General features: G+C 37.8%; 1 long non-coding RNA gene across 1 annotated transcript; it reads left to right on the top strand.

Moving 5' to 3' along the window:
• The first annotated feature begins 115 nt into the window (after window positions 1-115).
• LOC128148547 (uncharacterized) lies at window positions 116-9,092 on the top strand. The gene is made up of 3 exons (XR_008237314.1): window positions 116-3,466; window positions 3,556-3,655; window positions 8,129-9,092. It is a non-coding gene; the product is annotated as an uncharacterized LOC128148547 (long non-coding RNA).
• Window positions 9,093-18,208: the final 9,116 nt, after the last annotated feature.

Genomic DNA, 18,208 nt, shown 5'->3' with positions numbered 1-18,208 from the left:
GGGGGGAGGGGAGGGGCAGGCAGCCCAACGGCTGGAGGCGGGGCGGGGCGGGGCGAGGGAAGACAACGGAAAGGCGGGCGGGAGCGAGGTAGCCTGTGGTGAGGAGGGTGGCGGGCGAGAGGAGCCTGGGCGTCGGGAGGACTTGGATTTGCGGGTGCTGCCTGAGGGATCCTGGTCCCTGAAGTGGTGGGGCTTCCCCTCACGGCGCAGGGGAGGCAGAGGGCGAGGCGTGAGGGAGGGCTGCGCGGTGGCGGTAGGGTGGGGAGGGCACGACGCCCTGGTGCTTCGGTTGTGTGAGGACGGGAGGGCGTTACCCTGTTCCCTAAAATACTTGGCACCACGGCACCTTTTAATTTCTTTCGCTCTTGTGCCTGTCCCTTTGCCGTTCTGTGGTTTGCCTGTCCAAAGTGCCTGTCGGGCTTACCAGTCGAGTCCAAGGGCCTGGGTCTTTTCCTGAAGGGGCTATGTGGCCAGTGTCCAGGGTGTATAAAAAACATTCAGGACTCGAGATAACATTTTAAGGGCAAGTCTTATTTAAATGGGACACAGCTTTCCTGTGGTCTGATCCAAGAATGTGGAATGAATTCCCCAGGAGCTATAGACAATTGTAAATCTGTTGTTCAGTGCAAGGCATGTTCTTTGGCGCTGATCTTCTCTGACATAAGTACGTAACTTCACTTGTACTTTAACATAAGAGCTTCAAAGGACCCATAGAGATACTCATGTTCCTTCCCAGGGATCGACAATATAGCAGTAGAAATAGTGCTTTTACTGTGAGGTTTGTGTTTGTCATCCAATCTTTACGGTATTCATGGAATAACTTATTCCTTTTTTTAACCAAATATAAACCCAATTTTTTCTTTTTATGATTTTAATATAAAAATCCCTTTATAGTAGGGCTGAGATAGGTCTAGTGTCTTAAAACAATGCAATATACTAAGTTAGCTAATTTTAATAGAAAAATCACCCCAGTTACCCCTTTTGTGAAAAAGAATCACTCAAAGGCAGAGCTTCTGTGTTTGATTTTAGAAAATAAGAAATACTTCCATATTTCTAATTAATCTTCCCATTTCAGACGTCACATTGCTTGCTAGTTTGTTACCAAGTGGAATTTATGGCACTGACTTTATAATACTCCTTGGAGTCACCTGGTGGTGTGTTTATGCGTGGTGTTACCAGTTTAATCTAGCTAATGCGCAATTCAGTCTTGAAACCCAGCTTGTTAATTTTGATAACGTTCTCTTTCAAGCTGCATATGACCTTAGTAGTCTGTTTTCTTCTTTAGTTTCACTGACTAAACAAAGCGTGGCTGCCTAGAGATTATACCCAGGCAAGCAAAACAAAAAACATCAGATGGTGCCAGAACATTACTAGTACTACCATTTAAAGCTGTAGTTGGACTGAAGCTTTATTATCTCAGATCACTACTTTGACTGTATTATACCACAAGTGTTGAAACTATGCAAAGAGCTTGTGCAAAAAACCTCTTGGCTTAACTGTTAAAGGGCTGTCTGTAGGCAGAGCATTCTCAATGAGAAATTCTTGACAGAAGAGCTTTCTATTTACCTTGGTTTGCCAGAGGCTGAATGTGCTGAACTTCAGCATACGCTGAATATCTTACTAGTTCTTTGTTCTCTTTGACTTTTTTGAGGGGAAGTGTGCCAAAGACTTGTCTCCACTAGAAAAAGCATGTATTTTAGCTAGCTCAATTTAGCTAAACCTTAAAAGCCCTAGAGTAGGTGGAAAAGTTGTGTTAAAGGGGAATTCATCTCAAGGTTTCTTTTAGAAATGTAGTGTGGATATTCTCTTTACGTAATTTAGCAGAGATCAGAGAATCATTGTTTTTCAAAAAAAAACCCACACAAATTGAAATAAATACATAAGAAATTATAGTCTGTTATCAGCATTCAGGATACAATATCATATAGGTTTATGTACTTTCTTGGCATGCCAGGATGATGTGTCTTCTGTGTATATTAGATTACTCCAGTATATATTGAACATGGTTCATGAGGGCATTGTTGAAGGAATTAGGCTTAATTATCTTCTGATAAAGATTCTAGGTGCCCATTCAAATTGTTTTGAAAGATCAGTACAAACATTTTAGTTCATATAAACAAATCAACAAACTGAAATCAGCCACAACTGTGATGTAACCTACCTTTATATACTTCGTATGTTACATCATCAGCATCGATGATTTTGAATAAATTACTTAAAATAGAAGTTAGTAAGTTACTTCCTTAATAGAATAATTTAGTTTACTTTAACATGTTCCGTCTGTATCCAATTTGGAACAGTTACAAAGAGCTGTTATTTTCTGTAATTATAGACAGTTTTATTGTGATGTTCTCCATATTTTACAAAACTTAAATTAGACTAGTATGTCACCCTCTTTAACATTAAGTAAAGTACTTACTGTCATCTGAGAGAATTACGTACATCAACAGAACTGGGCGGAAAGCAGCAGCTGTTACCTTGTGCTGCCTCTGTTTTATATGCTGCTCCATCAGCTGAAAATCTTGTCCAGCATCATTCTCTTGCCACACAGAGGCCTCAATTAAATTATCATGCTGTAGCGTCCCAGCCACACACAGATTTCCCGACCAGCCACAATGTTTAGCCCATAAAGTAGCCTCTGGAGTATTCAGACTGTCCCAACAGGAATGTAGGGGGAAACCTCAGATATGTCCAATCCTTACTGTGTTTTCCAGGACATCCCAACTTGCACCCTACTTTTAAAAATTTCTTCTGTGTTCTTTTCCTTTGTCCAAGCTTGTCCAATAAATTACATCTGGGTTTTTTTGGCCATTACAGTTTAAATCTGTATGGTTTCTAGCCAAGAGGAAGGAACTGCTGATTTAGAGTAAATACCAGTGAAGGACCAGGGTGGAGGGAATGAGAAGCAGGAGTATACTGAAAGTCTGATTCTTTAAGAGGAAAATGCTTTTCTATTGTAAATTTTCCTGAAGTTATAGCTGAATCAATGTTGAAGAACCTCAGTGATGAAGTTGTGTGGCTTGTGGGTTTCCTTAAGGGTGTCTAGGAGTGTGACTGGAAGCAGTGAAAGTAGCTTTAGCTTCTCCCAACAGCTGCAACTGCTTGAGCTTCTGTAGAACATAAGGAAGCCATTTGAGAAGAGAACAAATGCAATTTGTTTCCTTTTCTTTTCCTGCTTCAGGAATGGGCTGGTAGTTTCATTTTGTATTTCTTGTCCTATCAGGTCACTGTGTCAACTACTGACAACGTAATCATCATAATTAAGAAATTATCTTTTAGCCTGATGGTGGATAATTCTTTTTCTGGTTGTTGGTAGCAAGTAATATCTTTTATTTGTACCTTTGTGAAAAAATTTCCTCCATTTGATTTTTTTTTTAATGTGTAACAAATGTCCTAACAAGCTACAATCAAGTAGAAGATGAAGCCTTCTGTGTCATCTTCAGTCTCCTCCTACTGTCCTTTAGAGGTACTTTCTAGTCCCTCTATGCGTATGCTGACTACACTGAGAATAGGAACAATGTCAGAGCCTGAACATTTTTTATTTTATTTCCTCAGAATTATGTTTGGTTTACGGGGTTATGGAGAGGAAGATAGATGGGAGAGAATCACCTTTACCCTACAAGCAGTCATTCTTAAAAGAAGATAATTAAATCAAGTATGCCCATAAGTGCCATCATAAGTAGATTTTCTGAATAGATTTATTATACTGTCACTGTTTTTAATAGAAATGTTTATTAAAAAAATTCAGCACTACAGTGGAACGAAGAGAGTAGTTGGTTTTCTGTCTTTCCGAGGCAAAAAAATAATTCTGTACTGGGCCTTTCTTGCCAATTCGCGTATGATCCCAGCAAATAAAAGCCATTAGCAATACATTTTCCCAATCCTTTCCATTTTAATCTAGTTTTTCTCTGATTTTAGTGAATTGTCATAAATTCATCTAGGTCAGGGATGAGGAACCTTGTTGAGGGCTAAGCAGACCTTTCTGAGTCTTCTAAATGACTCCATATTAGCATACGCCAGAAGAAATCAAATTACAACAGGCTGTATGGAATTAAAGTCCTCAGGCCTCAGAGTCCCTGTTCTGTTTCTACTTATAGCTTATGGCTGTGTTTGGACTAGGTTTCACAAGAGAAGGGACTTTTCTTTCTGAACATTATAAAGATCTGCCTTATTATTGCCCAGATTCTCATCCTTTCATGGCATGTTTAGAGCTGCACTGGAGACTTATGATATTGGAGCCGTTTCCCCAAAACACATGGAATGTGTTCAGCCAAAATGTGGTACCATTTAAGAAATGGCTGAAGAACCTCTCTTGCATTTAAAATAGAGATGATTCTGAAACTAAGATTTATTTTACCTGTAGTTATTTAATCCTCTCTAGTAGTGCTGTATGTCTGGAGGATGATGCAGCAAAGACGCAGCTGACTCACCTAACTGGCACCGATACTTTACAGGACTGGGAAAGGTTTGTCAGATGTTGCAGTGTGTGTTAAAAACAGGGTGTGTTGGTATTCAGTTAAGCAATTCAAGTGACTCACTGACCAAATCCTGTTACAAGGTCTACAGAGAAACACATTTTAAGGGCATTATAAATTTGAGTAGCTTTATAACAATAACATAACTTCAATTTTGTTATGGTCTCATAAAAGAGTAAAGTCAGGTTACAGTTTTGCAGGACAGTTTGACATAACAACCTTATCTGGGAGTTGCAATAGATGTAAACTGACATTTTAGGACTCGACATTTCTTCAAGAAGTAAGTTTCTGAACTTGCTGAGGGGCTTTGCCATTTAGAAATGTGGGTATCTTCTGTGCTGCCTTTACACAGAGGGCAGAAAATTCCTCCCACATGACCGTGTCACACTTGAGATCGTTCAGTGTTCAGAGATGAAGGCATTAACAGCAATATAAATTTAATAAGGAAAGCACCTTCTAACAAAATCTGTAACTTAAATATACTATAAATTTAGTCCAAAAGAATTAAAAGATTTGCCTAGCCTTTATACTGAAGAAACAGGTATATGAGCTATTTTCCATCTGCACGCAGACTGAGCTCTGGTAATCTGGAAATCAATCTAGCAACTAGAAAAATGCTGGAATGAATTTTGCAGGGTGAACGATTCCCTGTAATCTTAGTATTATTTTATTATAAAACTTACAACAAATCATAATTTAGTCTTGAGAACAACAGGCCTGATGTCTTTACTGAGTACAAGAGTTTAGAGTTCACAGCATGCTGAATCACATTTTATACTCCTAATGCATTGCTTAGATGGGTAACGTCTCACCATTTGATTTAAGCATCTTATCATCCTGTGGGCGGAATTTATTTAAAATTTAATGCAGAAGTCTGTGCTATTTTCTCAACTGCAAATAAGTGATTTCTACTTTAGTCCCCACAGAGACTTTGAAAAGATACAGAGGAATGCTGCTCAACTGGAATGTTTACTTCACTGCAGCCCTGGTATGCAGCCCACTGGTACAAAAAGGCAAATAAGCATAATCTCTTTTCCCAAAGCTTTCCCACCATCACCTCTTTTCATAGTGTTTGGCCTATTAATATGTTTCAAATAAGGTTACTTGCTCTTTGTAGTCAACTCGTTTTGCAAGAATGCAATAGATACATTGTCTTCTCACAAAATTTAGACTATTTACAGTAGAATTTGATGTGTAGCAAATTTAGCAAGGGAAAAGGTAAGAACTGATTTAATATTTTAAAGAGTATTGTCCCTAATCATAAGGATTACATGCCATGTTTATTTTCAGTAAGGAGTGTTTATTTTTTCTTTATACACTATATTTATTTGTTGTTAATAGATACAGCAATATCAAAGCTCGTATTTAAAGCTAGTGTATACACATACACAAGTAGGTTCCAAAATATATGCATATTTTTAGACTGTTATGAACAGTATCCATGCTGTCTGGTACAAAGTCTTATTAAAATCTGGAGGAAAAATATCTTTTTCCTTCTCTTTTTTTTTTTTTGTCCAAGTAAATATCAGAAATAATGTATTAGACTTAAGCATAAGTCTGACTATGTGTCATGGTTTAACCCCAGCCGGCAACTAAGCCCCACACGGCTGCTCGCTCACTCCCCCTGTGTCAGGATGGGGGAGAGAATCGGAAGGGTAAAAGTGAGAAAACTCATTGGTTGAGATAAAGACAGTTTAATAGGTAAGGCAAAAGCCACATACGCAAGCCAAGCAAAAGAAGGAATTCATTCACCACTTCCCATTGGCAGGCAGGTGTTCAGCCATCTCCAGGAAAGCAGGGCTCCAGCACGCCTAACAGTTACTTGGGAAGACAACTGCCATCACTCCAAATGTCCCCTCCTTCCTTCTTCTTCCCCCACCTTTATATGCTGAGCATGATGTCATATGGTATGAAATATCCCTTTGGTCAGTGGGGGTCAGCTGTCCCGGCTGTGTCCCCTCCCAACTTCTTGTGCACCCCCAGCCTCCTCGCTGGTGGGGTGACATGAGGAGCAGAAAAGGCCTCGACTCTGTGTAAGCACTGCTTAGCAATAATGAAAACATCTCTGTATTATCAACACTGTTTCCAGCACAAATCCAAAACATAGACCCATCCTAGCTACCATGAAGAAAATTAACGCTATCGCAGCCAAAATCAGCACACTGGTAATTTTCAGGCTACTAGATGGGAAATCTAAAGAGATGAAAGAGAGGATAAAAGTAAAGTCAAGGAGACCTAGAGCTGAGCAATCAATCATAAAATACAAGTATATAGAATGAACACTATCCCATGAATGCTTCTATTAGTCATTTTATTTCATTAGCTAGAAGTATTAAAGGGATATCTGTTAAAACTAAGTTTAAGTTGTGTCAATTTAGAATCAGTTTCCAGCTCCTTCTGTATCTCATTCTGGGATTTAAGGCCAAATCATTTTACTTTAGATCTAGAATCACTCCCAGTGATTTATAAATAGGAGGAGCCCTGTATACAGTATAATCCCTCATCTAACATTGCCCTTAATTTGGGATGCCAAAAAGATTTTTCTTTAGGGTTACTGTTTCTTGTATAAGGATGGGAGACAAAGGTAGCAAGGTTTATCCTACCAAAAATTGGAGAAGTCTTTTTCTTCTTATCTGAGAATTAAAATAATCCTTTTTGGTGCCTGCTTAAAGGATTTGCTTCCTCCTTGTTCTGATGGAAGCAAAAATGCAGAAATTATTTTTTCAGCCTACTCAACTCTCTCTTTTCCATGAGAAATGGAGAAAGAAGCAGAGAACTGATGTAGTAGAAGAAAAGTAGCCACCAGAATTGGCAAAATAAACTCAAATTGCTCCCCAAAAATCATGATCTGCGCTTGGACCTCAATTTAGAGAGCAGATGGGTGGTTTGCTACTTTTGACAGCTCTCAGGAGTTGTCAGGAGACTATTCCAGCTATGTGTGAACTAGCAGACTCATGTGCAGAATGCAGCCACGCCTGATTTCCAGAGGAAGTGAGATTTTGGTTCACAGCAGCATCTCCTGCAGCTTCATCAGCTTGGTATCAGCAGGAAGAAAACCCTGGTTCAAAGATCAGGGGAAAGCCCTAGCACACCCTGGCTAGGTTTCCAACCTTAGCAGTATGAAGACAAAAGCCCGGGACATATTATAGGACACATTTGTCAGCTGTCTAGACTAAAACAACCGCTCACACCAATTAAACAACTCCAGCTTAGGTGACTTCTGAGCTGTAAATTATTAGAGGTTTGGGAAATACACCAGGGCAGTCTCACTACATGCTTATCTACTCCTACCACCTTCCATAGCTACTAGCTATTGCCACTGCTGGAGACAGGACACTGGGCAGTCTCACTACATGCTTATCGACTCCTACCACCTTCCATAGCTAGTAGGTATTGCCGGTGCTGGAGACAGGACACTGGGCTATTTGAACCTTTATTCTGAGCCTCTACCTCTATTCTTATATTATGTTCTTATTTTTACAGAGTTAGCTAAGGGACTCTATAGGTATCCTTTAAAGGAGGAACTTGGGTTGGTTGTTTGGATTTTTTTACCAGTAAAAGAGTGGAATTTCTGTGGGCTATTCTTAATGATGCTGCAGCTTAATTTTACATTTTAGTAGTTGAACCTTATTTTGCCCATTTTCTAACATTAGCAGTTTCACTGATTTTCACTGAAGCTGAAGTTGCTCGGAACTCCTGAAATACGCCCAGATGTCATGGACTGAAACAAAGGGAATCCTACTCAGCTCAGGCAGCAGCACACACAGGGTGGCTCTGTTACTCAGTTTGTAAGCCAAGAACTTGATGAAAATCCAGGCCTTGTTGAATCTGTTTGCTTCCAAGTTTCAAAAGTTCAGTCTGTTCTATTTGGACTTCCCAGTGCCCTGATAAACTATTTAATTTGAACAGTAACTGGAACATAACTTCTAAGCAAATGCTACAATAACATTAGTATTAAAACCAGTAAATACTACTGGAGTTAACCGAATTCTCTAGACAATTGTCAAAATGGAGAGTTACATCATTTGCTTTCCATTGCCCAAGAGGATTAATTTTTTTAAATAAACTTGTGAGGAATATACTAACAAGCAAGTCTGACTATAAAAATAGTCTGCAGTATACAGTGAGACTTTGTTTTCCATAGCATAAGCTCAAGTTGGTAGTGTTTAGGATGTCATAGTTTCTTACAGTTGTGTATTTACTTGAGGTATACACAATAAATAGTTTGTTTTAATTTACTGGTCAAGTTTGCAATATAGTTTGTAGATTAGCAGCCTGAAGTCTCTGGAAATAAGATATCAACAAACAAAAGCATGAGTTTAGTCAGGTATTTCCAGTACAGGCCGAAGAGGCCAAAAGTTGTTCATAGTTGTGTGTTCCATTGGTGTTGATGTGCTTACATGCACATAATGAAGAGCAAAACTTATCCCATTGACTTAAAGATTAAAGCATGTAAATACCTGAAGTTAAGCTCTGCTGTTCATATTGCATAAGAAAAGAGGAGGATCTGAGCTTTTCATTAGTATTACACTCTCAGGTTTATGCCGAGTAGTTCTAATTATGCTGTTTCTAGTATGCCAACTAGAGAAAAGATGCAGCTTTTCTGAATACAGCAAAATCATTAGCAATTGAACTGTTGTCTTATCAGTCTGTCAGATTTTGGTTTACATATCTGACAATTTTAGACAAAACAAAACCCTACCCACAGTTTTCCCTAATCCAACTATCATTTACATATTGATAACATTAACCCATTCTGTCTGTGAAATGTTATGTCTACTTGGCTTTATGCTGTTGAATGGGAATTTAATCACTTAAATATCAGGGGTGATGTCTCATACATTTAATCGCTACAGAGTCACTGCATTAAATTTACTCATTGCACTGAATTTCCAAAACATGAAGAGGACAATGTTTTTTTGCTTGTAGGTAGTGGACCAATCTTATACCCTGAGTATTTGTCTTGGCTGTGAAGTGAACTCACCTTGCAATTTCTTTGTGGTTTTCAGGTTGAATCCTGCATACCCACAAATCCTTAATTGTAGCATTGTAGTACTTTAAAGATTTCTGGGAATAATCAGTGCAATGTCAGCTGATGCAGTGACTGTGTGAAGCATAGGTAATACTCTGCAGTGTCACTGATCTTAGTGGCGCTTGACTGATTCAGGTGATGTCTGTCATTTCTGTTCCCAGTAGCAACATGGGCATATTCTGTGCCATGAATGCTCAGACAGTGTAATTACTTCTTGGAAATGTTTGATTTTTTCATGCACAGAGAAACTCTGCAGTATGCAATCTGTTATTCTCTGGGTTTTTTTGAATGTACTGTGTCAGGATTCCTGATGTTAAGAAATTCAGACAGCTAGATACAGAGTTTGGGGAGATGGGCAGATTGAAAGACAGACATATATGTACATAGATGTGTGTGTGCGGTCAGGAAAAAAATCCAGATGGAAAAAACTGGCATATCTGGGAAAATCAAGACATATGGTAGCTTTAAATCAGGTTTACTTTACAGTGAAGGCATTGCTTAAGGCATAATAATGCCAGCAGGAACAATGCCTCCACTTAAGCAAGCCATGGACCAAGTGCTTGGCAGGGGGTCCTGTGGAAAGGCTAGGAAGTATTACAAGCTGGGGAGAACTTTCTGGTGGTTGTTCCTATATCAGGTTGTTTAAATGGGAAATCAGCAAACTTGATATTCCAGGCATTCTAAATTATTTATTTGTACTTAAGCCCTGCCAACCAAAGCACAAGTTAAAAAGGAATTTTGGTCTCTGAACCCTCAGGGCTTACATTTTCAAGCTTTTCTTGGCAACCTGAAGGCTAGAAAGGTCCTATATTTTGCTGCTTTCTTGTTGGCTTTTTTTAATTAAAGCTCAAATAAACCATGCAAGCTCTTAACTCCAGAGGCTGGAGCTTTATTGAAAAAACAAACGAAAAATTGGAAAATATATGATAAAATCTTGGTAGCTGGTAAAACTGAATTTGTTTTCTAGAGCATGCCATATTTGAAAAGAATAAGTAGAAAGGCAGAAAATGAGAAAAGAGCATCTTCCAAGCAGATAGGCCCTGTTTATGTAAAGTGGGACAAGGAAAACTTTTATCCCACTTCACTTTTACTTTTGGATGGCATTTGAATTGGCCTTGTGTGTTTGGCAGCTCATCTGTTGAGCCATCTGTTTCAAATTATGCATGCTCAGAGGGCACATTGCATCCAGGGATACAGTTCCCCCAAACACAAGAAATTTGAATTGGATTTGCAGTTTAGTGACCTGTAAACACGGATGTGCAATCATACATCTAAAGAAACTCTGTTTATTTTGGAGAAATTGAAGCATTCATCTAGCTGGAGAAACCTGAGGCAGGTTATAAGTGGAAAGCCTTAGGCTGTATTCACTGTCCTGTGTCCCTTGTACAGTGCTCAGGCAGTGCAAAATAAGAAAACCACCCAAGGTCTCGAGCTAGGAAATTTCTCTTTTAGACTGAAAAGCTCTTAATGGACTAAGAGCTAATATAGTAACCGGTTTCACAGCCCATTTAAACAGTGTCTTAAAGGGATGGTAGGGTAAAGTAACTGCAGTTTGTTAATGAATCATCTCCAGCCCCATCACAGTGTTAGAGATGAACTGGGTAGTGAATCAGAAAGCTATAACCAACTGTCTGAGAGCCTTTGTAAGGCAAGTACATCTTGGCTAGGAAAGCGGATTTGATCCATAAACTTCAATGGTGCATTAGGTACATGTTATATTATTTATGGTATACTAGTAGCACTTAGCTTTTTCATATGTTATCTGCTTTGAACATACTTTTTTTGGAAGAATATAGTGCTTGTTCCACCCCTCCCTATTCCTTCCTTTCCCCAGAACGCTGACTCAATTCCTTTTACTCTTTCAGTCAGCTTGCAGTTTTAGGCATTTCCTCATCCGGTTTTCAGTGGAACACATTACTTCCCTCTCATCAGCATTGTGCAGCTCTGTTGCAGCTGTTGAATAACATGCTGGCTGGAGATGGAAGAGATTTCTTTACAAGCAGCAGATACTGACATAAGACCATCTTCTCTTCATGGAATACACTGAAACTATGGACTTGGTTGGCAGTTGTGCAGTTGTGTATGAGAGAAGGAAATCTGGCTCACATAATGCAGTGATGGAAGTAATGGTAAATCTAGAACCAGCCAGGAGACTTGAAGGGTAAATGTAATTTTGTCATAGATTCTCTTTCTGGATTATTATATTTCCTTTTTATAGGTTTTCACATTAGCCAAAACCCCAGATTGTTTGCATTAGCAGCAAAGTTTGAGTCCTCTGGTGATGAGGATCAGACTTAAGTAATGTAGTTTATAATAAATTGTGAACAAAGCGTTGACCAAATGTAGATCTATTATATTGTTTTGGCAGACCTTATTCAATGTGCACGGAGAGTCTAACTATGACATTAGGTTGAGTGAGGTGCTTGGAAATATTTCTTCCTGCTAGAAGTAGCACACATAGTTCATTTAATCAAATAATTGTATATGCACAATTTGTACATCTAAAATTTTAGGAATTTTACTTTTTGTAATATATTTAATCTGCTTATCAGATCAAAAATAGATCTTTTTATTACATTGCTTACTCAAGTATTAAGTTGTATTACTTTTTAAATTAGCAACCCCAAAAGAGCTACAGGAATTAGTGAACATTATTTCAGCAGTGTTACAAAATTGAGGTACCTGAAAGAAAAAAAGTCTAATTAAAATTTTGTCTTTTTGAATCTTGTTAGTAGAATAAATGTTTTTCTCCTAACAACAATTTGTTAAGTTGTTACAAAGCTACAAGGGCAGGGAGCAGAACTGCAGATACGTGGAAAAGTCAGGTGTATGATAATGGTAAAGAGGAGAGAGAGAGATTCTGTGTTAGAATCTGCCAAGGACGTAGGTGCTATGTTTTGGGCAAGAGAACTCTTTTAGACTCATGCCATCTGGCTGGCTTTTTTCTGTGCCAGTTGTTACATAGGCCAAGCCCCCTGTCCTGCCTCTACCACATTTCTTGAAGTAGGAATTAGATTAAAAATAACAGTAATTCCCAGTTACCTGACTAGAAACATACCTATTAAGTGATTTAGAAACCCAAGGAAGCGATCCAAGCTTCTGTGCTTTTATCGGAGACTTCAATCAACAATTTCCTCATCCATGTACTGAAGCAGTTTTTGGATACTTTTCCCCTTTCAAGCTTCATTGGCAGCAAAAAAAGCCTGGCTGTAGGATCTGCTCCAATTTGCTGTCCAATGCGCATGATATATGCAGTTAAAAAACCCCAAAACCCTCCACCACCACCACCCCCCCCCAGGTCTTCTATTTCATTTTTTTAATTAGTAACTACTCTTTCTGAGATGCCATGTGTGTCAGCTTTGTTTCCTGTGCTTTATTTTTGCAAAAGATGGAGATATATCACACCAAGGTTTTTCAAAGTCTGTGTCTGTGTGACAATATTGGTAATTCACTTAATCCTTTAAATTATTCTGTAAATGCAAGTCTCAATCCTAGATTGAGGATAACTGTAAATTTTTAAGTTGTGATTGTAGGAACTCGATATACTGGAAGAAGGGATTTGAAATCATCAGAATTAGATACTATGTTGACTTCTATTTGAATACAATAAACTTTGTGATATCATCCAGGCCTGTCACAAACTTTTGTTGTTTAGTTAACAGACATCTTGCATACCTGAGAATCCCAACTACAAAAATAAGGATACTGAAAAGCAAGAATAAACAGCAGATACCTGTATTTATAAATACAACAGTATAGGTTTTCTTGACCTTGATCTCTACAAGGTACCTGTATGGTTTGTATTTTTGGGTTTACAGTTGTGCCAGCTAGCTAATGGATTTGTTCTGTAGTCGCATGTAGGAGACCCACAGCTAATTTTTAGCCTTGGATTTATTCCCTGCTTAGGAGAATTGGAGTTAAATTAAGTAACTCATCTATTACTCATCATATTCATCTTACAGTTAACTAAATAGGTCTGCTGATGATTTTGAAGTATTTTTTTTCTCATGCTCATTTGTATATACATAACTTACCGTCATCTAATGCTATCACAAGGAAAGGAGACAGAAATTCATTAAATAATTTTTTACCAATATTTCTCTAAGGAAAATCACTAGGGTAAACTGGATTTGAACAGGAACAAATTATATGTCTTCAGTAAACAGGAAGAGACTGACAAGAATGTTTCTGTTTTGGATGTAATTTGAATGCCTTTTGAATCATGGAGATTCTTTTAGGAAGAAAACATCCTCTGTTTCTGTAAAACTCATTTAGCTATCTGATCTTATCTAGCTTATATGGCTAAAACTCAAAAACCCCTTTTTTATGAATGGTCACCAGACTTCTGTAGCTACATCTGTTGAACACAACAGGTGAAGCTGATGAAATATCTTTTATTACAGATAATAGGAAAGAAACATAAGGTGACACAGAGGTAAGCAAGTCCTTGCCAGCTGATGGAGTTCAAATTCAATTAATGCTCTTTTGCATCTGATCAGTCACATGCACACCTTAAACAGTTCCATCAAGGCTGAATCACTGCTGCATTGCTTCTGCAACCTAATCTTAAAAAAAAATCCAAAACCAAAGAAACAAACAGAAAACAAATCAGTCATTAAGCAAATAATTTGGTCACCTTTAAGGATATTTCATGTTTCAATTGCATTGTGAGTGCAAACCAAACAAGAACATATGTTAAATTGTGAACTATTCACTGCACCCGTACTTTACAGCAATGAGATAATATTCTGTCTTTGATATTTGGCAGTAATATTTATTGTATGGGTTTAAAACATTTTTCATAAAGGAAAATATTTTAGGTGCTATCTCATCATTCAAGTTACGTTACTATTATTGATAGTACCAAACTGATTTAGAAGAATGAAAAAATGTAATTACATGTCAACAATTCAGGAGTCCAGAAAACAAAAGAGAGGTTTTAAGGCAACATTCCTCAGTCTTACATGTTGACACCAGTGGGATTGTATGTTTTGCACTTACAGGAACATTTTGCCTGCCGGTGTTATGCAATAGTTGGCTGAGTAACAGAACGGATTCCTCTCCTTGCTACAGAGCTGCAAATCAAAAATAATCCCACATGGTAGTTTCTCGTTTGTTGACATACAGCAGGATTGTGGTTCTGAGAAGGGGGAGTGCAGCAGAAAGAGTATCTGTAGAGATTCCTACACGGCCACACCAAATTCCTTCTGTCTGCAGAAAGAACACTGCAGTATGGTATCTGATAGCTTTCACAAAGTGCAACCTGCAGTCTCCCTTACAGCACACAGGACTGATACAGATCATAGAATCATTTAGGTTGGAAAAGACCTTTAAGATCATCGAGTCCCACCATCAACCATGCCCACTAAACCATGTCCTGAAGTGCCTTGTCTACACGCTTTTTGAATACCTCCAGGGGTGGTAACTCGTCCACTTCCCTGGGCAGCTTGTTCCAATGCCTGACAACCCTTTCAGTAAAGAAATTTTTCCTAATATTCAATCCAATAGATATAGGCAAGTAATGCTTTGCTCTTGCTTCTCGCTATCTTTGTCAATAATTTGTGATCTTTTCTATAGCAACAAAGGCATCAAAACACATATTTTAGTTAGCAAAGTTTTAAATGTGGCTTAATCGTGGTTAACTAACATGGTTGAATCATCTCTGTCCTTGTCTACTCTGAGGGCAAAATCATTAACACCTTTTCAAATATGATTGATTTTCCACTATTGTTAAGGCTTTTGACTCATCTCCTCACTGTATCTTTGGCAGTCGCAGTACCATAACCCAGCTTAGATCTCTGTCACCAGTGGTCTTGTCACTGCAGTTCACGTATATGAGAGAGGTTATTGCCGAAACCAAGCAGAATAAGGTATAAATTTAGGAAAGTTTTTAACTACTAGCGTAAAATTAAACACGACTATTGTGTTGTCCTGAATAAGGACGAATTTAAACGTGTGTTTTAAGTGTTTTGCTGTGTTAGTGCCTGAATTGTTGCTTAGCTTGAAGACTGGGTTGCAGGTAGTAGGTTAATCTGATTTGGGAAAGTTAGGTTTTTTGTCTCATGACCAACATTATTGCATCGGTGTTATTTTATTTCCATAATTTCCAAACCATTTTGATATTGTTATGATTGTAACTAAGACTAGACGAAAATGAAAGAAAATTGAAAAGCTAAGAATATATAAGAAGATAAAAAGAATTAGGAGAACAAAAAAGGAAAGTCTCAAGAAGAAACACTTGCTAGTATCAAGATCTACAGTAACACCATAAAAATGGCATCATACCATAAATAGTCATGAGTTTATCTTAAAGACAAACCATTTCATGAGAAGAAAAAAATTCAAATGGTCAATAACTGTTCATTTACCTAATCACTTCATGTATCTTTTAATTCTGAAATGAATTAATAATCTTTGTGAAGTGCAGAGTGAATTAGTTCTAGGTTAGGGGAATGCTGGGAATTCAGTGTGTAGATTTTTTTTGTAAATATTTTCTATTTACTTAAAACATAATAGACTTGTAATTGTTTCAGAAAGGCGAGCCATGCATTCCCTGGATTTGTAATATAGATAACATGCCTAAGGAAAAAGGGAACAGAAGAAACTGTTCGCAGAAGCCTTTCTGCCTGCTACTTTGTAAACATACTAGTTTTCAGGCCTCATTTTGGTCAAATATACAATTCACATTACAATATTGATGTGTTTAATTTATAATGAAGACTGTTGCTCTTTCAGCAGTGGTATTGCTTGTTCTATTTCTGTCAGAGTGCTGTCCCACAAACGGGGTTCATTTACCCGGTGTGCAAGCCAATAACGCACAGAGTCGAGGCATTTTCAAATTAATTTCATTGTTGTGCATGAATGGGTGCCTGTCTCAAGATGGCACACCGTTGTCTCAAAAATTCTCACATTTATACACTTAACTAATACATAGTCCTTGTTATTTTCCTTAATGATTGGTTCTTTCTTCTTCGCCCCTCATGTAAATTAGCGCACAGACTCTGTCTTCTTCCTTCATTGTCTTCTTTTGAGTAGGTGGTATCATTTGAGTAGGTGGTCAATGAGTCGGTGATCGCAATCTCCCCCTCTAGGAATTACCTTTTGCCTACTTCTTCCCTAATCTTGGTAGTTCCAAGCGGTTCTTCAAGGTTTATTGACCAGACTATAATCCATTACCTTTTCTGACATAAAGCCCCATTGTCTAGTAGTTAGTTCCTAAACCCTAAATCATGTCTAGTTATTGTTTCCCTATTTTAAATATTAACTGATGGGGGCTGTACACAGGACGTTAGCAGCTCCCTGGTTATTTCAAACATATTATACATATGAATTGATAACAAGAGTATATATTAAGCTGTACAAGGAATGGCTAAATCTCCAACTGCTATAGTAGCTGGACATCATGTCAAATTAGTGCCTATTGAAGATTTTTCTGTGTTTCAAACATGATATTGAACTAAAAATTAAATCCTATGTGAAAAATGTCACTCTACTGTGTGTCATCCATCTAGTTTATAAAGAGGTCAAATTGGCCTCTTGTATATATTTACATTTTCTCTAATTCTTTTGGGGCATGAGGTATAGCTCCATGAAATTGGCTCGTACAAATTAGTTGGAGAAAATACGCTTAACAGTCTTAATGAAAAGATAAATTGTGTATGTTTTAAAATGGTATAGATGGGACTGTAGTGCTGCATTTTAAATTTGCCAACTCTTCCATCAAAAGTAATTGTTTTTAAGACATTCACTCTAGCATTATTCAGGTTATTATCAACTGTAACATTCCAATCTCAATAAAAATTCAAGATTGTTCTTTCTAATTATCACAGTTCAAAAACAGTTTTGCCCTTTGGGATTCTGAATATTTGCAATATAAATAACATCATTTTACAAAAACAAATTATTCCATACTGTACTCTACTTCTATGTGACATAAGACTGCCAGATGAAGAAATTAAATTCAGATATATTCAAGATGTTTTTGAACATCTGAACAGAAAACACTGTTCAGATAAAGAAATATGCAAAGATACCTTAATATCCTAATTTGTGCTTCTTTAATACTGCTACAGTTTTGTATAAATTTGATGACCCCACCACCCGCTTTAAAAGAGCACAGCACAAGAGGAATTAGCAGATTATTCCTATGCAGTTTTCATAATGATCAGTGTACGTACTCTAGTAACTAGACATCCTCCTAGAAGATAGACTGTAAGACTCGCATATTACAGGTTTTATGCAAAAAATTAACAGATCTCTGTGGAAGATCTGATGAAGACAGTCAGGCTAGATTGCTGTAATGATCTCTTGTGGCCTTAAAACATATCTGCCTATCAGTAACCCTACATCTAGAAAACCTGCAGCTGCATAAAATGTAAAGAGTACATAAAGCATATCCTGCAGTGTATTTCTAGTTAAAGGCACGCCTGCAGTTGTGACTTCCTAAAACAACTTGTGTCACTAGTCCTGGAAAGTATTCTGAGATTTCTGATAAAAGGTACCTTCAGTCCAAATGGTCATCAAAGTTTTGTATGATGATCTTCCTCATGTCTCAGGAGGAATCTCTCAATAATCTAAGCGTGGGAAAATGCTGTTTTGTATCAGGAGCATGGCTGTTGCTTGGCTTTCTGAAACCTGTGCAAGATAAGACAGTCTTTGTTTGCCTGTGAGCTGGTTCCCTTGCATTTCATCTTTGATCAGA

This window comes from Harpia harpyja, chromosome 11, assembly GCF_026419915.1.
Source record: "Harpia harpyja isolate bHarHar1 chromosome 11, bHarHar1 primary haplotype, whole genome shotgun sequence".
In the NCBI taxonomy this organism is placed as follows: Eukaryota; Metazoa; Chordata; class Aves; order Accipitriformes; family Accipitridae; genus Harpia; species Harpia harpyja.
The sequence above is the reverse complement of the archived record's forward strand: the minus strand, read 5'-3'. Positions and strand labels throughout refer to the sequence as shown.